Source organism: Cervus elaphus, chromosome 23 (assembly GCF_910594005.1).
Source record: "Cervus elaphus chromosome 23, mCerEla1.1, whole genome shotgun sequence".
Lineage (NCBI taxonomy): Eukaryota > Metazoa > Chordata > Mammalia > Artiodactyla > Cervidae > Cervus > Cervus elaphus.
Genome location: NC_057837.1, coordinates 61462154 through 61487500, shown reverse-complemented (window position 1 = coordinate 61487500; position 25347 = coordinate 61462154). Strand labels below are relative to the sequence as shown.

The 25347-nt window shown below is 50.2% G+C and overlaps 1 protein-coding gene across 8 annotated transcripts in view; it reads left to right on the top strand.

The window, feature by feature from the left end:
* The window catches only part of NOL4L (nucleolar protein 4 like), a 129573-nt gene that overhangs the window by 72310 nt on the left and 31916 nt on the right, over positions 1-25347 (top strand). The window contains exon 1 of one of the 8 annotated variants that reach the window (XM_043883589.1): positions 21142-21355. The exons of 6 other annotated variants lie outside the window; for them this stretch is intronic. The gene's annotated coding sequence lies outside the window, so the exon portion shown is untranslated. Of the gene's footprint in view, positions 1-21141; positions 21356-25347 lie in introns of those variants that run through there. One more of the 8 variants, XM_043883592.1, reaches the window with a different exon arrangement.

Here is a 25347-nt window from a genome sequence, read left to right as displayed (position 1 = left end):
TATGAACCTGGTCTTTCCTGAGATCACAGTGTTTGAACCAAGACCCCATTGTAGAAATCAGATCCAGATCCCAAAGAGAAAGACAAGTCAGGTGTTCCTTCCCCGACACACACTTTGATTTTATAGACGCAGAGACTGGGACCTCGCCCCCTCCCTGGGAGGCTTAGCAACTTCCCCAGGGCAACCCCTGGCCACCCTCCCTCCCCAACTCCTTGCTCCTTTCAGAGCAGGAAGCCTGTCAGCACCTTCCTTCGGCTCCCGCCTCCCTCTCTCCAATTCTTGGAGCAGCACTAATGTCCTGCTAATGGTTTTAATGGTTCTCCCAGCAGTGTGTGAAGCGGTGCAGCGCTCCATTGTTTAAACCCGCGTGATGGAGGCTCTTATTTGTCTCCATTAACCTCTGCCTCCCTCTCCTCTGCAGCTCTCCCCTGGCCCAGAGTTTTCCTTGGGTCTTGGAGGTTGGGGGAGGAAGGGCAGACTTCCCTCCCTCACCCCCCAGATGTGGGGCCTGCAGGGTAGCCCCTGCCCAGAGACCCAGGGGGTCCCCCAGAGTACTGGCCTTCCTGCTCCTTTCAGGAGGCGTTGTGGAGCAGCACTGTTGTCAGCCAAGATTCCAGCCCCCCCACCAAAGACCCTGGAACTGAGCACCAGTTCTACTACCTACCGGCTGTGTAACTTAGGGCTAATCATGTCCCCTCTCTGTGCTCCTCCTGTTGTTGTTTAGTTGCTCAGTCGCATCCCAACCTCAAGGACTGTAGCCCGCTAGATCCTCTGTCCTTGGGATTTCCCAGGCAAGAATATTGGAGTGGGTTGCCATTTCCTTCTCCAGGGCATCTTCCTGACCCAGGGACCGAACTCGAGTCTCCTGCTTGGCAGGTGGATTCTTTACCATCTGAGCAACCAGGGAAGCCCTCTTTTCCTGTTACTTGAGAGTAATAACGGTATAATAACAGTACACCTCATAGAGTTAGCCCAAGAGTTAAATGACGCAAAGCAGGTGCAATGCTTAGCACAGCGCTGGGGCACCTTATAAGCACAGAGGAAGCCTCAGTGACCTCTGCTGCTATTGATGGTAATCTTATTATGCAACCTTGGTTCAATAGACACAGTGAAGGACCTTGTCCAAGATCGTTCTTGGGCCACGAAGATGAATAAGGCAGCATAGCTGGTCTCCAGGAGCTCTTCTTAGTAGAGAGGACAAGACAGTGGCCGTGGGACTGTAATCCAGGATATGAAAACAGAAACAGGAAGGGACCAGGAACCTGCCAGGCAGTTCAGGGGACACTCGCTTATTTTAAAATGAGATTTGGACCAGCCCAGAAGGTCCAGGTGAGGGACGCTGAGGGATAACAGCTCTAGGAGGACCTGGGCTGGGGAAGGCCAGAGCCAATTTGGGAAAAGGGGGAGAAGGAAGAAGAAAGAGGAGGCGAAGGGACTCAGCACATGTGCCTCTTAGAAGGGAGGTCACAAGAGGGCCCTTTCCTCAGTCAGCACCAGGGAGCCAGGCGAGGATTGGGGGCAGGAAACATTCCACGTGTGAAACTTTCTCAGGTTCCCATCTTCCTTAGTGGAGAGGGAAACAAGCCCGCTCTGAAAAGTTATCGACATTCACTTTCTTAATTGTGGCAAAATGTGAAATTTGCCATTTTAATCATTTTTAAGTGTATAGGTCAGTGGCATCAAGTACATTCATGATGTTGTGCAATCATTACCCCTATTTCCAAAATTTTTCATCACCCCAAACAGAAACTCTGTAACTGTTAAGCAATAATTCCCCATTCCTCTCACCCCCCAGCCCCTGGTAACCACTGTTTCACTTTCTAAATTTGACTGTCCAAGTACCTCTTTTAAGTGGAATCACATTATTTGCCCTTCTGTGTCTGGCTTATTTCATTTAGCATGTTGTTTCCAAGGCTCATCCATGTTGCAGCATATGTCAAAAACCTCATTCCTTTTTATGTCTGCATATGATTCCATTGTATAAATAAACCATATTGTTGTTTTCCATTCATCCGTTGGTGGCCATTTGGGTTGTTTCCACTTTGGGGCTAGCCACATTTACTTTTTTAATCTTTTAGACCAGGCTGTGGGACAGGGAGGGATTAAAACAGGGATCTGCTCCTTCTCTCTCTGAGTCCTCACCCCTCTTTATGGCTTGCTTTTCTCATGGACATACTCAGCCTTCTTCGTGCTCAGAAGAGCCCCCCAAAAAAGCACAAAGAAGAAGCACAGTTGATGGGTCACAGTGAGATCCTGTCACTTACTTAAACAGTGTTTGACTAGTAGGACTTTCACCTGTGGAGAACCTGCAAATGCTGACTCTGCACCCAGATTTAATAGCTTGATGACAGCCTCCCCTGGTGGCTCAGTGGTAAAGAATGTGCCTGCCAATGCAGGAGACATGGGTTCAATCCCTGGTCCTCAAAGATCCCACATGCCATGGAGCAACTAAGCCCATGTGCCACAACTACTGAGCCTAGCCCATGCACCGAAACTAGAGTAGCCCCTACTCTCTACAACTAGAGAAAAGCCTGTGCAGCAGTGAAGACCCGGCACAGCCAAAAATAAATAAAATTATATATAAACTTGATGGCAACAATGATCTTCTTCCCCATCCTCAGGCTGCCCCAAAGCCCAGGCAAGGTGTGAGCTCAAGAGAGAAATAGCAGAATGGAAACTTTGCCATGTCCAAGGATTTAATAGTCTTTTTAGGAAGCAGTGGTTCTGATGTGTTTCTTTTGTTCTTCTTTTTTTAATAGTAAAGACTTCTATATTTAAAATTAGCCAGCTAGACTCAGTTTAGGTGATCCCAATTTTGTTGGCAACATCCAAACCATCGTAGTCAGGGGCCAGCTGTACTTAAGCCTTCTTCCCTCCATCAGGCCTGATCAGGGTGTTGATTTTGGCCATGTCAGTGTCATAGAGCTTCTTCACAGCCTGGTGCTTGTTTTTGGCCTTGGCATTCACAATGAACCTGGTGTGTTATTATCCTCTGTCTTATTCATGGCTGACTTGCGGGGGTGGGGGGGATACTTGATGATGGCATAGTGGTCAAGCTTGTTTCTCCTAGGGGTGCTCTTCTGAGGATATTTGGGCTGCCTTCTGAGCTGCAGTGTTTTGGGCTGTCAGAAGGTGGATGATGTCCAGATCTTTTTTTGTATGGCTGTGGACACCTTTCATCACTACTTTCTTGGCCTTTAAAGTCTTTCCTTTGGCTTCAGCTTCAGGAGGGGCAGGGGCTTCCTTTACCTTTGACACCATCTTCATGAAAAAGCTGATGTATTTTTTGAAAATTAAACAACAATCTTCACAAAATAAAAACAGAATGTAGAACTTCTAAATGGCTAGAGAAAAATAACAGAACCAAAGAAAGTAATTAAAGTAACCAAAGCAAGAGTAATTAAAAGAAGGAATAAAAGAAGAAACAACCAAAAAGAGTTATAATAAATGGAAGACATAGATAAACTAACAGGAACAAGACATAGATAAACTAACAGGAACAAACACTAGTAAATCACAGTAAATGTAAATGGGTTAAATTCCACTAGAAAGAGTCAAAGATACTCAAATGAGGTTTTTTTAATGGCAAAATCCTTTTGGTGTTTATAAAAGACTTTTTTTAATGACAAAAAAAGATAAAAACATAGGAAAGAGAGGGAAGTACTATTAATGTCAAACAAGTTCAAGGCAAAAAAAATTAAATAGGGCAAAGTGAGATATTTTATGCTGATTGAAAGCACAGTTTCTCAATAAAATTTCAGAGCCTCTTGACTTTGGAGGTCTGCCCTTGGGGAGGTTGAGACTTCTTAACCTCAGAGTTCTGCCTTGTGCGGAGGTGAAGGAAGACAGTAAGTCCTCTGAGTAACTTGGGCTTCACTGTGAGAGGCTACATATTTCTTTCCCAGCCATCAGCATCTTCTCATCATCAGTCTCTTCACTTCACCTTTGCATTTTGAATTTTTTTAATCTGTTTTTTATGGAGGAGAATTGCTTTACAGCACCTTTGCATTTTTTTGCTGCTATCTTGCTGTAGCCCCTTCTCTAGACCAGTATTTTCTTACTTTGAGCATCAGTGTCTACTCAAAGTACATAGAGTAATATGAGTAAAAAATCTACATAGAGTAATATAAGGGGTGGACCCTGTGGGACGTTGAGGATGTTGAATCTGCTGCCTTCACTGCCTGAATTTTAGTCCCTCTCCTCCTCTCCTCACTGCGCTTACCCGCTGAGGTATGCTGGGGCCACTCTCTCAGTTCCCATCCTTTGCTTCCTCCCAACTCCAGGCCTTCCTGATCCACAGCTGACTTCCTTCTCAGCTAGAGTTCCATTTCTTGCTTTCCTCCTCTCAGGCACTCCCCTCAGGCCTCCAAGATCAGCCCCCACTGTTACGTTTATGCAGCTGAGTCAAGGGGGCCGCGCTTGCCCCCATGAGAACCCAAGAAAGGCCTGGAATGCCACTGGCACCATTTTCAAAACCTGAGACGCTGCAGCACAAACCTTTTCCCATCTCCCAAAGTCCCTGGCACTGCAGAAGAAAAACAAAAAGCCACTGAAATACTGACCTTGACCAAGGCTGCTGTTTGGATTTCTGCGGGCAAAGAATGATCCTTGGCACATTGCTGCTGTGAGAAGATGTGTGAGCGTAGTGGCTGTTCTCAGGTTCTGCCCTGTGCGCCCTGGTCCCGCCCGCATAACCCCAGGACAGCTAACCCTCAGAAACAGCTTAGCAAGTGTTCATCTTTTTTATTTACTTGTAATCATTTTTATGTTTAGCAATAAAATATATATCTTAAAAATCATATAGAAAAATGGCAGATTTTGTCCCAGCCTCCCCACTTCAATTTCTACCCATCAGAGACAGCGTCTTTTCTTCCTTATTTTTGAGCTATCTCTTCTAGTATTCATCTCCTATTTCTAAATAATGTGTTCACATTGCTAGTTCTTGATTTTTCAGTTTGGACTATTTTGGTTACTGTTGTTTAATTTCTTGCAGGAGGAGATAAATATGTACACAGTCACACCCTCTCATAAACCCATGTATTATTTCTCCTTTTTCCATCCCTCAATATTATCCATACTTCCCTATTTAGATAAATTATTGTATTTATATTATTATGACTGTATAGGTTTTTCATAAATGCGCTGATTAGCACACTATGGTTACATTTTCTTTCCTTTTTTATTTTTTATTTTTATTATTTTTTAAAATTATTTATTTATTTGGCCATGCTGGGTCTTAGTTGAGGCATGTGAGATCCAGCTGCCTGATGGGGGATTGAACACAGGTGCCCTGCATTGGGAGCTCGGAGTCTCAGCCACTAGACCACCAGGGAAGTCCCTCCTTCTTTTTTAAAATAATTTAATTGGTTAATTAATGTTTGGCTGTGCTGGGTCTTCATTGCTTGCACAGGCTTTCTCTAGCTGCGGTGAGCAGGGGCTGCTCTTCATTGTGGTGTGCCTGCTTCTCACTGTGGCGGGTTCTCTTGTTGCCACCCGTGGACTCTAGGCACGCAGGCTTCAGTAGTTGCAGCACGTGGGCCCCAGAGCACAGGCTCAGTAGTTGTGGCGCATGGGCTTAGTTGACCCTTGGCATGTGGAATCCTCCCGAACCAGAGTTTGAACCTGTGTCCCCTGCATTGGCAGGCAGACTCTGAACCACTGGATCATCAAGAAAGTCCACATTTTCTTTCTTTGATTCCACAGAGTTAGCCATTGCCTCTTTTTTTTCCCAACCTCAGTTGATCTTGCCTATGGTGTGTATGTTTTGTCATGTTTATTTTTATGTACTCAAACTTATCAGTTTTTTCTTTAGTAGCTTCTGCTACTAAAGGCCAACTCCACTCTGCCTCTGTGTCCTCTGTTAGTATTTTTGTTTTTTAATTTTTTAGAACAGTTTTAGATTTAGAGAAAAACGGAGAGGATAGAGCAGAACTCCCACATTATCCCCCCCCACAGTTTCCCCTTATTAATACCTTACATTAATAGGATACATTTGTTACAATTAATGAACCAATTGTTGTTCAGTTGCTCAGTCCTGTCAGACTCTTTGCAACCCCATGGACTGCAGCACACCAGGCTTCCCTGTCCTTCACCATCTCCTGAAGTTTGCTCAAACTCATGTCCATCGAGTCAGTGATGCCATCCAACCATCTTATCCTCTGTTGTCCCCTTCTCCTCCTGCCTTCAGTCTTTCCCAGCATCAGGGTCTTTTCCAATGAGTTGGCTCTTTGAATCAGGTGGCCAAAATATTGGAGTTCCAACTTTAGCATCAGTCCTTCCAATGAATATTCAGGACTGATTTCCTTTAAGATTGACTAGTTTGATCTCCTTGCAGTCCAAGGGACCCTCAAGAGCCTTCTCCAGCACCACAGTTTGAAGGCATCAATCCTTCGGCGCTTTGTCAACTGAAGTTTATAGTTTATTTCCTTAGTTTTTACCTCCTGTCCTCTTTCTGTTCCACAGTCCTTCCTGGGATACAGTGTTACGTTTACCTGTCACATCTCCTTAGGCTCCTCTTGTCTGTAACAGTTTCTCAACCTTCCCTTGATTTTGATGACCTTGACAGTTTTAAAGCATACTGGTCCAATATTTTGTAGCATTTGGGGATTTGTCTGATGTTTTTCTCAATGTAAATCTGCGGTTGTGGGTTATTAGGAGAAAGACCACAGACAGAGTGTTGTTTAAAAAAAAAATTTATCAAAGCATCGTTGATTCACAATATTGTGTTTAATTTCAACAAAGTGACTCAGTTACACACACACATATGTATTATTCTTTTCATACTCTTTTCCACTATGGTTTATCACAGGATATTGACTATAGTTCCCTGTACTATACAGTAGGACCTTTTTGTTTATCCATCCTATATATAATAGTTTGTCTTTGCTAATCCCAAACTCAGAGTGCTGTTTTTACCACGTTTTTCTTTTCTGTTTCATCAGGTCTTAGTCTCCCAGACTCTTTGCTGCAGAGCTCGGGCTTCTCTCTAGTTGTGGTGCACAGGCTCAGAATGCTCAGGCTCAGTAGTTGTGAAGTGTAGGCTTAGTTGTCCCGAGGCATGTGGGATCTTAGCTTCCCAGAGATCGAACTTGCGTCCCCTGCATTGAAAGGCAGGTTCTTAGCCATGGGCTACCAGGGAAGTCCCATACCACATCATATTACGCGTACATACTGTCACTGTGATTCATGACTACTGGTGTTGCCTTGGTCGCACCCGGCTGACCTAATGTTTGTCAGGTCTGATCACTGTAAAGCTATTCTTTTACCCCCTTCCATACTGTACTCTTTGGAAGGAAGTCAGCTATGCACAGCCCACACCTAAGGAATGGGGTTTATAATTTCCCTCCTTGAGCGTGAAGTATCTTCATACATTATTTGGAATTCTTTTGCATGGGAGGTTTGTCTCTCCTTCCTTATTTATAAATATATTCAATCATTTATTTTTATGGCTATTTATTCTTGACTTTGGGTTATAATCCAGTACTACTGTATCTGTTTGGATGCTCAAACTGTTCCAGCTTTGCCACTGGGAACTCTTTCAGTTGGTTCCGGTGCTCTTTAGACACACCCCCATCAATGGTTTTTGTTGGTTTGTGTTTTGTAGGATTTTGTTTTGTTTTAGTGTTTTTTTTACCTTCCAGTACTACAAGATGCTCCAGGCTCATCTTGTATATTTTCTACCCCAATCCTATAATCAGTTGTATCTTCCTTTTATTGTAGAATCACATTTAAAAAAAACAAGATCTGGGTGCCAAGTATGCTTATTGCTACTGGGGTGTCCTTTCTTTTAGACCCTCTCAGCTGACAGAGCAAAAAATTACATGTTTTCATATTTGATCTTTGATCCATTTGGAGCTTATATGTATTGAGATACATATCCCCCTTTACCCTTTTGTGTCAACATCATTTATTAAAGAATCTATTTGCTTCCCACTGATTTGAAATGCCGCCTTTATAATTTACTGAATTTCCATCTGAAACAGAATCTACTTCTATCCAGTCCATCGGTTTCTTTGTCTATTCATGTGCCAGCTCCACACTGCTTTAAATGTCGAGACTAATATGTCTTAATATCCGACACATCTCATGACTAATACGTCTTACTATGTAGCAGGAGTGGTTCCCTTCTTTGTTGTCTTTCTTTTTAAACGTTTTCTTGGCTTGAAAAAGAGTTATTTGGGGAAAAAAAATGTCTAATGCCTAAAAAAACTTCATACACCATTCTTGATGAGGGAAAGGCACTATAGAGGCACCATTGATTTGGCCACATAAACAAGAAGCTGGGACACTTTGACCACAGGCCTTTCTGTTCACCCAGCAAACAAGGTGGGCTCAGGGCCAGGAGTATCATGGTCCCTAGCAGGAAACTGGGAGCTAGAAATATCAACAGCCCAGCGTTCCCAGCCACCTGAAGATGGTGACAGGGAAAATAGGACATGTGAATTATTTATTTATTTATTATTTTTGGTTGCACTGGGCTTCCTTGCTGCGAGAGGGCTTTCTCTGGTTATGATGAATGGGGGCTGCTCTCTAGTTGCTGTGCAAGGGTGTCTCACTGGAGTGGCTTCTCTCGTTGTGGAGCACAGGCTCTAAGGCACTTGGGCTTAGTAGTTGTGGCACCCGGGCTAAGTTGCTCCGTAGCACGTGGGATCTTCCCAGACCAGGGATCGAACCCGTATCCTCTGCATTGCAAGGCAGATTCTCAACCACTGGGCCACCAAGGAAGCCCCCAGTGGCCATTATTTTAGTGAACATTAAGTCACTATTTCACTGACAGTCCTTGAGTGCTTTCAAGAAACTTGCTGCAGTTTCCACATACTCTAAGCAAATGAGCACAATGGCTGTTGTGCCAGGGCAGCCTGGGTTCAGAGACATCTGCGTCTGTCTTCTTTCCTCCTGCTTCCCTGAAGGAGTGTGGGAAAGCAGCAGAAAACAGCCAGCACCCTGTCTCGAAAGCCAGTTGCCTGATGCAGTTAGTAGATACCCCAAACCCAACAGCTCATTGTCCCCATCTGCTCCTGAAGTCTCACTCCCCTTCCAGGCTACTGAATCCAGCCCCATGCACACGAGGATGCCGACGCAGCCTTTCAACCTCATTATCTGGGGGAAAAATGCATGCAGTGGCCATAATTTACTGGTGTAGGCAGGAGAGCTGCCTGGTGCCTGAAGCAGAGTCCTGCATGCCGGGCCGGCCCCGGGATGCTTTTATCTGTGTCAAGGGAAAAGGTGGGGGCAAGGTAGAGGCGTCTCTCCCCAGCTGGGCCAGGAAGGGGTGAGTCAAAACATCCATGTGGTCACTGAACCAACTGCCCACCTTGACTGCCCCCTTCCATTCTGGATCTGGCCTGCCTGAGACCCAGAGGGGCCTTGTTGTCTCGTGGCTGAGTCCCGGTATTGTTGTTGTCTTTAACAACGGCACTCGTGACTGCGGTTCTTAGAGATCATCTAGGACAAGGGGGATATCTTGGGCAGGGCGCTTTCTCCAGTTCTATTTTTTGGTCACATGTTTTTGAGAGCGAGACCCCTGGTGGCTTTTGGCGCCTTCTGCTTAAGGCACCGCAATGCAGGCTGCTCGGCTCTGGTGGGTTGTGGCTTTTACCCAGCATCTTGACCTCCTCGACCCTCCCAGCCTAATGGCTTCTTCTCAGGTGGGGCCCAGACAGGTCCCAGCCCCCAGCAAAGAGCTGCTCCAGGAGACCTGACCCCCCTCCTTGATGGGTGTGTGGGTGGACGGCCTGGGCTTTGTAACCAGACCTAGAAAATGCAGGAGGGTTTCCAACGGTTCAACAGCTGATGTCTGGAGATCAATTAGAGATAATGGCTCTGGGTGGACTCAAAGAAGCATGGCCAAGATTTTTCCAGGTTGTGATTATGTTTACCTCATTACCGGGTGGCACAGCAGTGTCACACTGTGAGTTTGTCCTGGCTGCCTCGTTTTTGCTCGTAGGGTGACCGGCCGCCGACCCCCGCCGGGCTGGGAGCTCCCCCTCCTCCACCTAGACAGAGGAGGCAAGGGCCCACGGCTTCTGCTCACAGCCCTCCAGACCGTTGCCCTCCCTGTAACCCTGTGTTTGTATAGTTTGTTGTTGTTGTTGTTAGAAAGGCTTTTAAATGACATTTATTTTTATATATCAGTAATGTTAAAAAGTATATATATGCTTATATACTAGCAATAAAAATTGGAGCTATAATTTTTAAAAAATCTTTCTCTATAAAATATATTTTAAAATTAAATAGTGTATTCAACAAATTGCACTGTGATACTATGATCAAATGTAGTCCTGAAACTATGTGTCACTGAGTTTAACTTTCTAAATACTGTCTCTTTGAAATGAAGGAATTAGATAAGCAAATTAACTTTCTTTGGTATGTTTTTAAAAAGTCTTCTCCTTCATTCATTCAGATATCATTCAAATTCCTTCAACATCCCAGACACTGTCCTGAGCACTGAGGCTACAGCAGTGAATGAGACAGACAAGGAGCCCACTCTCGGGGAGGTCACAGGCCATAGAGATGATAAGTGAAGAAGAAAAAAAACAGATATGCAAAAGTGAGAAATTTGAGGCAGAGAATTAAAACTGAGATCACTGCTAGTTTGCCCCTCTGTGTGAGAAGGCCTCTCTGAAAAGATGGCATCCAAGCCCCGACCCAAATGGGAGGAGGTGGCCGGTCCCGTGGAGGAAAGGCTTTTCAGGTGGAGCAGACAGCGAGTACAAAGGCCCTGGGGAGGGAACAGTAAGGGGGCCAGGACAGGGGAGCAAGGGGCCCGCGTGCCTGGGAGAAGCCCGAGCAGCCTGCAGAGGACAGCACTCTCTGGCCCGCCTGTCACGCGCGTGGAGAGCCTCAGGGTGAGCCTTCCTCTGCCCGGGGAGGGCAGAGGCTTCACTGGAGGTGACGGCCAGTAGGGCTGAGCGGCCAGGAGAGCCCCGCCGCTCTGACCCTAGGTGTGGCCCTGCCCCGCACCAGCCAGCTGACTTTCACTTCTCCCTGCTGCAGCTTCCCTGTTTCTGGAACAGCAGGTTGGGCCCGACTTCAGTGGTTTTCAAAGTTTGCTTTATGACAGAGGAACTCCTTTTTTCAAGGAAACTCTTCTAGGAAGGAAGGTAACGTGTCAAGGGTCAGCAGCAAGCAGGCATGCCGCTGGCAAAAATGGGAAAGGGGCCCCGGAGCTCTGCCCAACCTGCCCTGCTGCTCCCCGCCAGCCCACCTCCAGCCTTCAGCAGTCGGTCACAGGGCCTGAACAGCCCTGAGCTGTGGGCTGGGGCGCTGCACTCAGGCAGGAGAGAGGTCCAGCCCAGCATGACCACAGGCAGCCCAGCCCCAGGCTGGCCACTCCTATCTCTCCGGCAGCTTCCTCCTCAGTAGCCATGAGTGACAGAGCCCATGCCATGCCAGCCCCATGGTCATTTTAAGGATTGGATGTTTGGGATGGCTCCAAGTGCCTTGAGAGAAAACAGAAACAGATCTGCTTTAACTGGAACACTGCTGTGGCTTGGGGAGTGCCCTGGCACACCTGTGCAAAGCCTGGCACCTTTCCTTCTGCTGAGTCCCCCCCACACCGCAGTAGCCACAGCAGTTGCTGCAACACAGCCCTGCTCATCTGTCTCTTTGAGTTTACACTAGAGGAAAGGCCGCATGGGAGTGAGGCCTTGCTATCTAGTCCATCCACAAACAGGAGCCCTATGAATCAGAGAGTGATGCTTTTGACTACGGGTCCAAAAGCTCAGCTGGCTATGAAATAAAACATGAAGGTTTTTTTACACCTGAAACAGAAAGAGTGCAGGAGCAGCTGTTGGTAGTAACGTCAGTCACGTTGGGTTGGTGTCTCTGTGACTCTGTTGACCTTTTCCTCATGCTCACAAGTTGGTGGCTGTTGCTCCAGCCATCTTGTCCACATTCAGGGCGAGAGGAAGGTGTGAAGGGGGTGGCATAAGCTTAGCCCAGCAAAGCAAAAGCACTCCCAGAGTTGCCAACAGACTTTGGTTAACATCTCCTTGGCCAGGGTCACATGGCCACCTTCAGCTGCAAGGGGGTGCTGGGAAAGAAAGAATTTCACTTCCTCCCCTCTCTGTAGTTGAGATGAGAAGAGAGAAACGCTGAGTCTGGGTGTCAATAAGTTAGTCCACAGTACCTGCTGTGGCCTTGGCGCCATCAACTGAGCTTGACAATGCCTTTGCATGTTAAGTTCCCAAAGGTTCGGACAAGGAGAAGAATAGCAAGAGAAGGACACAGAGGGGAAGCAGGGAGAAAGGAGACAAGGAGGGGAGCAGGAACCGTTGTCTGAGGCCGTCTATGTACCAGGTCCCACACAAACAACATGGGGGAACTGAGGCTTGGTGTCAGGGAGTGAGTGGGAGGGAGAGCTGCGTTCCCTATCAGGTTAATGCTGTTATTTCCCAAGGGATGGGCGGGGAGGTAGTGGGGAGAAGGGAAGGGAGAAAGGAAGTGATGGTGAGTGTAGGGCCGGGCCAAGGGCCCTGCAGCAGCAGCTTCATGAGTGCAGGCCCAGGTCTCCTTATCTCACCACCACAGTCCTTCACCAGGATTAGGCCCCAGCACACAGTAAGGTCTCAATAAATGTTTGCTGACCCATGTCTGTATCATTAATTGCTTATCTTTCACATCAACATCATCATTAACAATAGCTAGGCTTTGGGCAGGTGTTCTACACCAGGCATCAGTCCACACCCTGCAGGCTTCCCTGTGGTTAAGCCTCATGGCAGCCTTCAGAAACAAGCTTCTGTTACTGTGCCCCCATTTCAGAGATGAAAAAAACTGAGGCATGGAGAAGTCGCCTGCCTGAAATCACACTGAGGAAGGGCCTGAATGCAAACAAAGCCCATCCCCTACTCCCCGACTCCACCCCTACCCTAGAAGTTGACTCAGCCACCAGAAAGGCCTCTGTGTATCAGCTCTGGCCCCAAAGCCTTGGCTGCCACATACCATCCCCGCATACACACCCACAGCTCCGTTATGGAGAGATTGAGGGCTGAAATGGGAAGTGCCACCTGTGCCAGTTTCAGAGGGACCCCACTGCTCCTCCAGTCACCTGCTGAGGAGCAGCCAATGTTGCAACCCAGCAGACCCCCAGGCTCAGCTGCCTTCGGGGGCTGCACAGAGAAGCCCACCGTGGAGCAGCCCCAGCCTATTCCCAGCTCCCAGCCCAGGGAAACCTCCACTCACCCAGCCCCAGACTCCCCCTGGAGGGCTCCTCTCCCTGCTCTACTGAGGTGGGTGAAGCACAGCACCCCGCAGTCCAGCTCAGGGGTCCCACCTGGGGTCCACCATGTGCTCTGGAGATCAGTACACCCTGCTTCAAACCCCAGCATGGCCACTAACTTTTGGTTCTGTGACTGTGAGCATGTCCTGGTCTCTGAGCTGTTGGTGACTGGGTGTGTCATTTAATCTTCCTCCCAGAGTCCCTACTCTTCCATGTGCAAAGTGGCAGTTAATATCACCCTTGTTGTTTGGGTGGTGAAATAAGGTCACATAGCCTGGCACCCAGCACAGTGAATAGTGCTGCTATGACCATTCCAGTGTGTGTTCTTTAAGGACCATCTGAACTCGTTTGTGTCGCGTGCACATTTAGGAGCAGTAGTGCCATCGGGGCTGGCCTTGGCTTTTTGGCCGAGCCTCTCCCGAGGTGCTACGACAGGAAGGAGAGGAGGTAGGTTGCCCCTCTCTGGGGAGCTGTGAAGTGTGGTCTGCGTTAAGCGGGGAGTGCACTTAACCCAGAGCTCTGTTGCAGCCTCAGGGCTGTGCTGGACAGAGGGCAGGACGGGGTCCTGAGCAATGCATTGGTGAGTCCCTACAGGGCCTGACGCTGCCAGGGACTCTGCCATCTAAAAGCCTGTCCCAACCCCTGAGAGCTCACAGTCCAGTTGGGGAAGGTGTTTAATGCAGGAAATGGGAAGGACCACAGTGCACTGTGACAGAAGACTGACAGAGACCTGCCACCAGAGCCAGCTGGGTGGTCTGTGAGACTGCCGCTCTGAGTTCAGAGGGGCCTACATCTGACGGGTGGAGGATGTCTTTGTTGATGGCCCAAAGTATTTTTCTACCTAGTGAACACCCATGCCTCCTTCAGTGCCCAACTTAAATGTCACCTCCTCAGTGGAGCCCTCCAGGATCCACTATGTCCTCACCTACTAAGTACTTCCTTCCTAGCGGGTCCCACACCTGTCAAGTGCAAACTGAATACATATCCTGTGACTAGAAACTTTGTGGTCCTTTGTTTAATTTCTCTCTCCTACTGGCCTGCAGGCTCCGAGTAGGCTGACCTGTGTTGTCCATTGTTCTGTCACCCATACTTATCATATGGTGCCTGGCATGTGGAGGGACACTATACATTTGGCGGGGGGGCGGGGGGGAGCATGTCTGGAAGCATGCTTGGTCAAAGGCTTGGAGGGGATCACACATGGGTGATTGAGGGACAGAAGAGGTGAGTCTGTTGGACGTGTAGAGTTCACAGTTTGAAACAAAAGGCTCTAAGGCCAGCAGGGCTGTGGGAGCCCTTGAAACATGAGGCCAGAGAGCTCTGACCTGAGTCTGCCAGCAATGGGAAGCCATTGAAGGTATGGAGTAGGAGAGTGTCACGAACGGAGATTAATTGATGGCATTTTAAAACAACATTTCTGAAAAGGCAGTTGATGAAATTGTCATTTTTACCTTTGTCGTGGTTGTTAGGAAACTGTATTTTGACAAGTCAGGCTCTCAGTTCTGTGCATCATGGGAAATTTATCTGAATAGGGAAGGTGTGCGGGAACAGTGTGGGACAGCTTCTCTTGGATTTCCAGAAAGGTGTCAAACCGACTGTGAGCTGGCAGCCAGCTGGGCAAAAATCGGCGCATGTGAGGATTAAACGGACAAGCTGAGTTACTACCCAGCCTGAAGACCAGGTATTCTGAATCCAGGCATGGGTAAAGCCTGGAACTTCTAGGCCCGCTCCTCTTCCTGCTGGAAAGCCCTCTCCACTGGCCACCTGTCACATTCCCCACAGACTTCTTTGGTTCAGAGTAGATGTCACCTCTTCTAGGTGTTAGTCGCTCAGTTGTATCTGATTCCTTTGCAACCTCATGGATTAGAGCCCATCAGGCTCCTATGTCCATGGAATTCTCCAGACAAGAATACTGGAGTGGGTTGCCATGCTCTTCTCCAGGGAATCTTCCTGACCCAGGGATTGAATCCAGGTCTCCCACATTGCAGGCAGATTCTTTACCATTTAAGCTATCCAGGAACCACCCGCTAACAGCCCCTTAATCAGAAACACCTCACCCATGTCATAACTGTGTTGCGCCTAGAGCACTGTCTGCTGTGGGAAGGGATTAATTGTCTCTATTATGCTGGGGCAGGGACAGTTCATGGTGGGCGTAGAGGTGAGTGCTGACTCTACCAGGTATTAAAATATATTCCAGAGCTATGCTGTCGGGACAGGAATAGACAGATCAATAGAATAGGCAATTCCCAAAATAATGGGAAATTAGTATTCTATAAACATGGTGCTTCCAGTCAGTGGGTGAAGATGAGTTATTTAAAAGACGGTATTGGGACAATTTGGATAGCCATGAAAAAACAGAATAAGCTAGAGCTTGGCCACACTTGTGTATTTTTACATTGGAGTATACTTGCTTTACAATGTTGTGTTAGTTTATGCTGTACAACAGCCAACAACATCAGCTGTATCTACACTCACATCCCCTCCCTCTTAAGCCTCCCTCCCCTCCCCCATCCCCCTTCTCTAGGTCATCAGAGCGCGGGAAGTTGAGTTCCCTGTGCTATACGGCAGCTTTCCACTCGCTATCTGTTCTATGCATGGTAGAGCAGATACCTCAATACTACTCTCTCAACTCGTCTCGCCCTTCTTTTCCCCCGCTGTGTCCACAAGTCCATTCCCCACGTTGTGTCTCTGTTTCTGCCCTGCAAGTAGGTTCACCTGTACCACTTCTCTAGATTGCATGATATGCATTAATACATGATATTTTTCTCTTTCTGACTTACTTCACTCTGTGTGACAGACTCTAGGTTCATCCACATCAGTACATATTACTTAATTTTGTTCCTTTTTATGGTTGAGTAATATTCTGTGGTACTGTATATGTACTATATCTGCACAGTACATATATCTGTATATGTACTATATCTTCTTTATCCATTCATCTGTCAATGGACATCAAGGTTTCTTTCATGTCCTGGCAATTGTAAATAGTGCTGCAATGAACATTAGGGGTACATACGCCTTTTTGAATTATGATTTTCTCAGTTTCCCTCACTTCTTATATGGAGATAAATTACAGATAGGATAAAGATTTAACTCTAATGAAGCTATAAATGCTCTAGAAGAAAATATGGGTGAATTACATTTATAATCTTAGAGGGGAAAAAAAAAAAAACCTTCGTTTTGACCTGAAATCCTAAAGCCCTAAGGGGAAAAAAAACCTAACTGGATGATATAAAAATGTAAAATTTTCATATGGCAAAAAATCACATTGTAAACAAAATAAAAATAACAAAAGGAAAACATATTTGCAAATTTTATAACAAAGATTAATATCCTTCCTTTCTAAACAGTTCTTACAAAAAAATAAAAGACCACAACCCAGTAGAGAAAAGGGCAAGAATATGAATATATTGTTTAAAAAAGAAAAGAATTACATGTGACCAGTAAACACATGATATGCATAAATATAGGCTCCCATTCCCAAATGAAGAGGGCAAAGAGAGACACCATTTTTCACTTCTCAGATTGGCAAAGATGAAAGAGGTCGCTAATACCAAACGCTGACAAGTGTGTAGTGAAATGAGAACTGCCAGTGCTACTGGAGGCTGAGGAAACTGGTACAACAGCACCTGTGAAGAGGGTGCTGACCAGCACTGTGAAAAGCAGCCTCCTGATGCTGACGATAAAAGCTACTACTTAACCAGTACTCCCTCTGGGGGAAGGAGCAAGCTTGTATTTTATGACCTAACCTCAGAAGTCATAGACCCTCAATTCCACTGCCCTATCCATTGTGCCAGGGGACCCAGGGTGTGATAGTTGGAGGGGAGGCTCATCTGGGGACAGCTGGGAGGCTGGCAGTTCCTAATGTCCAAGGGGAAATTTTGGTGTCAAACAAATTAAAACACTATTTTATTATCCACTTTGTGGATGAGGAAACCAGTGCCCCAGGACACTCGTTTGGTGTCACAGCCAGAATTGGAACCAGTCCCATTTGACTAAACTCTTTCTAGTCCACCTCCTTCATGGTCACCCCAAAACCACTCCTGATATATAATAAGATATAATCTAATCTCCTCTGATCTCTTCATAATTTAGACTGCAAGACTGCAAGACTTTCCCGCTCTTAGAATAAAAGTCCCACACCTCACGGTAGTGTCCAAGGCTCTGAGTGCTGGGCCCTACATGCCCTCTCCCCCTCCCCTCCTCCCAACCTCCCCCTGGCTCTTACCAAGTCCCTTCCTGCCTCAGGGCCTATGTACCAGCTGTTTTCCTCTACCTGCAAGACTGTGCCCCCAGGTCTTCACCCAGCTGTCAACTTCCACCATCCCAGGGTCAGGGCCCATGTGGGCTTTCTCAAACTGAGAGGGGCTTCCTTGACTACTCAGCCCAGAGCCCACTTTGTCTCCCCTGTGTGCCTTCCACCCCTCACGCCCTCATCCTCTACTTCTCCTTCACCCCATCACCAGCTCATCCTATATCTCCAGGATCCAACCAGGAGTCAAACTTCACATTCCGTTGTTATTTCTCTGTAGTTTCATGATTGAGAACTGTCAGACTGATGACAATGAATCTTTGAGGAATCCAGGACACTTGTGGAGAGTCTGTCTTTCAGTATTTCTTGTCTGGTTGTCTCTTCATGATCAGATTCAGGTTAAGCATTTTGCACAGGAGGACTTGGACATGGGGAGAACTCAACACAGGTGATGCTATGTTCTCACTGCATCCCTTCAGGAGGTGAGCACATCATTTCAGTTGGGCTCCACTTCAGGGTCTGCTGATTTGATCACTTGGGGAGTGTCTGCCAGCCTTGCCATGGTGCAGGTATATGTGTCTTTTATAAGTAATTTGCAGGGAAAAGCATTTTTGAATGCACTGAGATGCTTGTGTAGTATCTATTCTGGTCACGATAAGATCCTGTTATTCCTAATCATGAACTACTGGTTCCCATGGTCAGGTCCTTGCTCCTGGAGCATGCTCATTTCATATGGGAATCTGCCTGGAGGGGTTTGCTGCTTAAGAAGCTCCACAGAGCAAATGCTGCCATTTATAAAGGCACCCACTGTATGTAGAGCCTGGAGGGGACGTGAAGGCAGTACTGCACCCTTAAGCAGATGAGAGTAGCCTTTCTCTGTTGTGGTCTCTCACACCAGACTGGGGTGGAAGAAGAGACACATCACTGGGAGAATTAGTGGTCAAGAAACTAGGTCATGCCATTCCTCATTGGGACCCATGCTGTGGCCACTTTAAGGAGATGCGCAAAGATGCTGAAAACAACCTACACAAGGTTACTCAAGGAGTAGGCAGCTCCTGCAGGAATTAAAGAGCCAGGAGATTTCTGCAGGCTTCAGCACAGAGGAAAACTCCCCTAATTCGCAGTACTGCTAAACAGCCAGGCTTCTCCAGGGCCTCCAGCACTTCCTGTGGGTCGAGTGGGGCTGGGGCTGTTTTATCTCAGGGATGGTAAATGAGTTCACATTTCATGCCTAGAGAAAATCACTGCTCTGCCCTTCTGGGCGGCACTAGCTCTCTTATTTGTCAGAGAAGAGGTGGGTTATCTTGGTTCAATTCCGCCTTTGAACACCAGTTGGATCTGGGTTTATATTTCAAGCCCAGATGTCCACCATTGCTGTGAAATCGTGACTCAGGCCAGGAGAAGTCAAAGGTCTCCAGAAATGTGGGGGGAAGAGATGGGAAATCCTGGGCTTGAATTATGTCATTCGCAGAGTGAGGAAGGGCAGTTCCCGTGTTGGAAACAGCCACATTTCCCTGTATGAATTCAAGAGTCATGGCCACTAGTTAATTCTGAAAATCATTATCAGTGTGTGGACGTTCAGGCAGTGAAGTTTCCAAACTGTCTCCCACCACGGAGGAGGGGACATAAAGATCTCATGGAGAAAAGGGGGAAGAGAGAACTGGTTTGAAAACATTAGGTTTTAGGGATGAAAGGTACTAATGAGTAACATGCTTAGAGCCTCTTTTAAAAATAAAGTGTGGGTCTTATACTGACAGTGAAATCTTTAGCGTGTGCAGAAGGAAGTCTGTGCGCTGTGAATAATTCGATGTGTTGTCATCTTTTTATTTTTCTAATGGGTGAATACTGAGCCCTGAACCTGTGATATTGTATTTCCAACTCGTACCTGTAGAGGGAGCCTTGTTTACCTCTGATTGTTCACAATGCAAAGCTTTCAGTGGAAGAAAGAAAAAGGCTTTTTTCAGGGGAAAAAAAAAAGTTGGAGGGTTAAAGGCAGTCTGTTTCAAAATTGCAAACAATCCCGCTGGCTGTCTCGTTTTCTCTTCTTCGCTGGTTTCCCTGTGAATGAATTGTAGCGTAAAGTCAGTAGAAATTGCCCTTCCTCTTTGGATGCGACCAGAGGAATCAGATGGGACCGTTACTGGTGGTTTTTGGTTTTGTTTTTTCTTTGCCATTTCCTCACAGAATTCCACGAGGGCAGCTCTCCAACCCCGTTAAAACACAGGGTTTTTCTGAAGGTTGACCTGTTGGAGGGTGTGAATTTGGGGAGAGGGAGTCTGCCCCTGACCCGTCTTCTCTGTCGGGATCTAATCCTGCTTTGGGGGGTCTAATTCTACTGTTGGGGTACGAGCGCGCTATGTTCCGGGCTGAGTCTGAGGCTGCTCAGAGGTCCGGGGGCCCACACCCCCGAGACGACCGCTGCGGTCTTCTCCTGCGCCCAAGGTGGACGAGGACCGTCTGCGCGCGGCACCGCATCTCTGATCCGCGCGGGTCTTCCCCCTACTGCGATGCTGTGTTTGGACCGCGCGCTCCCGGGTCTGGGATGGAGCAGCATTCTTGATGTTATCCTGTTACTTTACAACTGTATCCTGCGCGTTTTCAGGAGCCCGCGCTGTGTGGTTTAGGGGAGCACAATGACCGGCGGGAGGGGGAGCGGGGACGGACCCGGGAGCAGGCTGGCGGCGGGCGCTGGAGATGGTGGAAATGTTTGGGTCGCACAGGTGAGCGCAGCCGGACTCCGAGGCGCCCGCCAGTAGGGAAGGGGAGCAGGGGAGGGTGGAAACTAAGTGGTGGGAAAGAGACAAAGGAAGAGTGAAGAAGCGAGATGGTGCGGAATAGAGGAGGGGGATGGGAGGGGGCAGCGAGTGGGCAGCAACGCCGAGGAGCCCGAGCTTGAACTTGATCGAGAAAAGGTGGGGGCCCAGAGGCGGGGGGGGGGGGCAGCACAGAGCCGACCACGTGCCTGTTTTTCCCAGACCCGGGGCTCGCTCTGAACCCCGGGGGGCCCAGCCCTCTGGCCCAGCAGCCCCGCCCAGCGAGGACCCGCGTCCCCTGGAAACCCGGGGACGCGTAGGGGTCGAGGGCTGCCCGAAGGCCCAGGGTGCCGAGAGTTCCTAAAGGTGCCTGAGTCACTTTCTTTGGGTCAAGTCTCTCCTCCTCTGGCCTGAACGCGGATAGCCGACCACGCGCCCCGCCCCCCCCTCCACCACCCAACCCTCACCCCGGACTCGAAGACTGGGTCCTCCGGGAGCAAGGGGCGAGCACAGACCTCACCGCCTTCTTTCCCGGGCTCCGTCCCCCGCAAGAATCTTCCTCCAAGCGCTTCCCCCTTAAGGGCGCTCACCCCCGGGAGCGCTCGGCCGCGCGTCCAGCGCGCCCTCATCCCTCCCCCTACCTGGCCCAGCACCCTCTCCTTCCTCCTCCCCCCTCCCCTCCCTCTTTTCTCCTCTCTCCGGGTGCCTCCTTCTCCTCTCTCCCCCTCCCCCCGCCCGGGCCCACTCCTCCCGCCTGCCCGCCCCTCCACCTCCTCGGGCTGCTCCTCCTACTCCCCCAGCGTAAGCCCTCCGTGCGTTCCCCTCCCCCCGGCCCCCGCCCCGTGCCGGGTCCCGCCCCCCTCCCCCGCCTCCCCGTGCCCGGTGCCCCCCCTCCCCCTTCCTCCCTCCCGGCCGCGGCGCCGCCGCCGCCGCCGCCGCTCGCCTGGGCCCTCCCCCCGGCCACCCCCGCCCCCGGGCCGGGCAGTGACGCGCCGCGGCGGTGCCAGCCCCTCTCCCCGGGCGGCCGCGGCGGCAGCAGCAGCAGCAGCAGCTGGAGCTGGAGGGCTGTCACCGCCGCCCGCCCCGCTCACTCGCCGAGCCCGACCGCCCGTCTCCGCCTCGCCTCCCGCCCAGGTACGGAGTCCGGCCCGGATCCCCGCGATCGGGCCGTTTCCGGGCCCCCGGGCCGCCGCCCCCCTTCTCCCGCCGCTGCCGCCGGCCGTTGAGCTGCGGTTAGGGGGGCGGGAGACTGGGGGGGTTCCGGGGAGGGGGACGCGGGGGAGCTTCCTGCGCCGCGGCTGAGGAGGGGGGCGCGCGGAAGCGGCTGCGCCCTGGGCGGAGTGGGCTCGGGCGGGGGGCGGGTGAGTGGGACCGAGTGGGGTGGGGGCGGTGAAGCCTGCACTCCGGGGGCCGCGGGGCTCTCTGGAGGGGCGCCTGGCCCCGAGTCCGGGGGGCTGCCGGGCGCACCCCACTCCCGGGCCGTGCGCGCCGCCGGTCCTGGGGGGCGGTGATTGTGTGCGCCGCGCCGCGGTATTGTGCGGCGGTCGCACGGTTTGCAGCGGGCTCGGCACCGCGTCCCGGGGAGGCAGGCATTCGCAGGCGGCGGGGTGGGGGCCGGGTTCGAGTGGCCGCCGCCGGGGCCGTAGCGAGAAGGGAAGTGGACTGTTTGGAGATGTGAGGACGGGAAGCGTTGAGTGGCAGGGAGGGGCTCCCTGCTTCGGCGCGGGGAGTTGAGACAGGGTTTGCAGAGTTGAGCCCACTTCAGCAGACCCCCGCCCCTCCCTGGACCAGACCTGGTGCCCCTGTCAAGTGGAGGATCGGAGCAGAAGCTGGGGGTATCGGCGGCCCCTGCCTTAGGGGCATTCCTTACGGACCGGGGCGCATGGGTCGGGGGCAGCCGGCCAGAGCCTGGGCGCGCGCCCGGGTTAAGTTGGATTTACACCTCCGTCCGCCCGCTCTCGCTTCTCCGAGGCTGGACACTTTTTCGGGCGGCCGGGGTTGGGGGAGTGCAGTTCGCGTTTTTATTCCAGCCGCTCCGGTTCAGAAGTGACCCCCCCTCCCTACTCCCACCTGGAGCCGCGTTTGCCTGAGACCAGTCGCCCCTAGCGGGCCGCGCTTCCTGGGGGAAGTTCTCATTAAGCCTGGCTAATTAGCATTATTCCTGGAGAAAGGTTAAGGTTAGACCGTCCTTTTCCTTATCGGGAGGCCCACCCCCTTCCTCCCCATTCCCTTCTTCCTCCCTTCTCCCCAAGAGCACAAAAGCACAAAAAGAAAGTGTGAAGAGGCGCAGATCAATGGAGAAGCCACAAACCCATTAATTCAAATGGAACCTTTTTCCCCCCTCTAAAACATTGATTTTTCTTTCTGTCTGCTCTGAGGGGAGATTAATAACCTCCTGATTTCACCTGAAATGGTGTTTGGACTCTGTGATTTCCTCCTCTTTCTGAGAAGGATTGTGGCTTGAAATAGATTCTCCCTTGAGATAAAGCCCTACTTATCCCAGAATGAGCTGGAAACCCCAGCCTGGGCCCCTGTCCTACCAGGTGGGGGGTGTGGGGAGAGGGTTGTGGGGCTCTCACAATTCCTCCAGAGAGTCATGACCAGGGGCCCCTTCTTACCTGCCCCTTGTTTCTGGTCTTCGGGTTGTTCTGGGGGAAGGACCCATATGGGGCCCAAGCCCCAGTGATGGTTTAGCCAGGAAGTAGTGAATTACCCTTACATTGGATACCCATTACGGCCTAAATTCTAGGTGAATACAATCAATCTTAATTTAATCCCATCTCAAGGTGGGCTTCTTTTGGAGAGTGGGGGTTGGAGACAGCACCACCTACCCCCCTCCCACAAACACTGCACCATGGCTGGGTGCCAACACCCCATTCAGCACCGTCCTGAGGAACAGCAGGAAATCAAGCACCCGGGGCCTTCCTCCCAGCTGGAAAGGCTGATCTGGGGAAACTTATGTAGCCTGAGTCACCCTGGGGCCATGTGGAGCTGCACTGGCCCTGAGTTGCTCAAGAATTTTTTTTTTTTTGGTCTTGTCTCCGTCCTTTTCTTGGAAGGAAACTCCTGCAGGGGATTAGTGCAGAGTGGTTTCTCTCGAGCCCTCTGTTCTGCTGGAAGAACCTTGTCTGCTGAAGCTCATCTCTCCAGCCTCCCTTTTAAAGAGACCCCTGTTCACTGCAGGGTCTGGGGTATCAATGAGGCCCTCGTGGTGAGGAGTGCTGGGAAAACAGCCAGTTGCCTTTGCTTGGGAAACAAAAGCCCGTTTTACACTCAATACACTAGTAGGAAGGTGTTGAAAATGCTCACCCCAGCTTCCAGGCACCCATGACAGCAGAGACAACAGAGCATCCCTGTGTCGATGCAGACGTCTCTGACAGACCCTGTCCGTGTGTGCGTGTGTGTGTGTGAGAGAGAAAAACCTAAAATGTGGTAGGTGATTGGCTGTCAGCCCTCCCCACTTCATGTTTCCCAGAAGAGTTTGTATGGCTAGGAAGCAGAGGAGGTATGCTGGCAAGAAGGAGCGGAATTGAGTGGAGTGTCCCCAGGAGCCTGGCGTCTGCCCCTGGTAGCCAGGTGAGCTTGGGACGAGGGCGTGAGCTGCAGCCTTGGGACTCCCTAGCCCCTAGGAGCTGTGGCTCAGACCACCCTAAGATGTCGTTTGTGCTGTTCCTTCCCAACCAGGATTTTGAACCCTTGTTGCTTTGGATCCTGGGGGCTGGGGGGGGTTCATATTCCATTAATAAGCCATCTGATGAGCTGAAGTGGTTAAGTTGGGGTCAAATGCGGTTCAGTACCTCCTTGGCATGCTCAGAAGGCTGTGTGTGTAATGCTCGCTGACATGGAGACAGGCAGGGGAATTGCCTCGCACTGAAGAATTTCCAGGGCCTGGGAGGGGCCTGCAGGTGTTCCAGAAGGAGGTGCTCACTTTGTCCAGCCTAGTATCCGCCGGTTTGGGGTAGAGCCGGTGCCAGGGCAGCTGCCTTGAGCCTGGTGGTCTTCCTGGCAGGAGCTTCAGCCTCTCATCAAACCCACCCCAAAGGGCTGGATAGAGAAGGGGTCTGTTTCCTGCCTGGCCCATTCCTGCCTCCCACCCCTCCTCTGAAACACACATACCCAAGGCTCCTGGTCAGGGCTTACTGCTTACAACAGCACTAAATTCGCAGCAAATCCTTCTCCCTTTCTCTCTCAAAGCAAGCAGTAGAGATAGAGTTACAGCTCTGAGGAGAGGCCTGGAAAATGTTGTGTGAGGCACACCCCAGGATCCCTGTCCTGGAGGATGCAAATGGCTCAACTTCAGAGGCACCAGGAACCCAGTTCCCGAGAAATTGACCCCAGTTGTAAAATAATCAGGTTACTGATAGCACCTGCCCCTGGTTACACGCCATGGATACAGGCGCGTTTCCACCATTTCCCCTCTGGTCTCCCATTTTCTCCTCCTCCTGGGCTGGGCAGCGGTTGGTGCTAGTTTGCCTGCAGAGGAGGAAGGGCCTCAGAACCTGGGTGGAGAGAAACTGAACCTGTCCGTGAATTCTGGACTGCAGATAAGAGCAGGGAGGGTCTGGTCGGCTCCTCTCCTGCCCAGAGTCAGGGCTCCCAGACTGGGGTGTGTCCCAGGAGCAGCCTTGGGTGCTGTCTTCCTGCCGCCACCACCCCCCACCCCCAGCTCTTGAGTTCCCTTTCCAGAAGGGCAGTTGACCCGATCGCCCTGTGACCCTGCAAGTGGCTCAGGTCCTTTGGCACCAAATAAATGATGACCTTTTGTCAACAGGTGGGCAAGGCTGAGCCTGTAGGGTGTCTGAAGCCAGAGTCAGGAGTCACATGGGGTCTAAGGAGAGGGACCCCGGAAGTAATGGATTGTACACACTCCTTTATTTTTTAATGAAAGTTTCAATGAAGTTTGTTTACAGAAAGAGAAATCAGTAGACCGAGTTTCCTTGAGATTCCAGAGTGCCCGACTTGTGACCTCTGGGCCTGCTCTCCGTAACCCTCACCATCACCTCCTGCAGGTCCCTCAGGCCCAGCTATGTCCCACTCTGCTCATCGCTGATGGGCTCTGAATTATGTGCTGGTAATTGCCTGTGTCATGGGCCTGCTCCTGGAGCCTGGGCCTGGTGTGAGCCGGT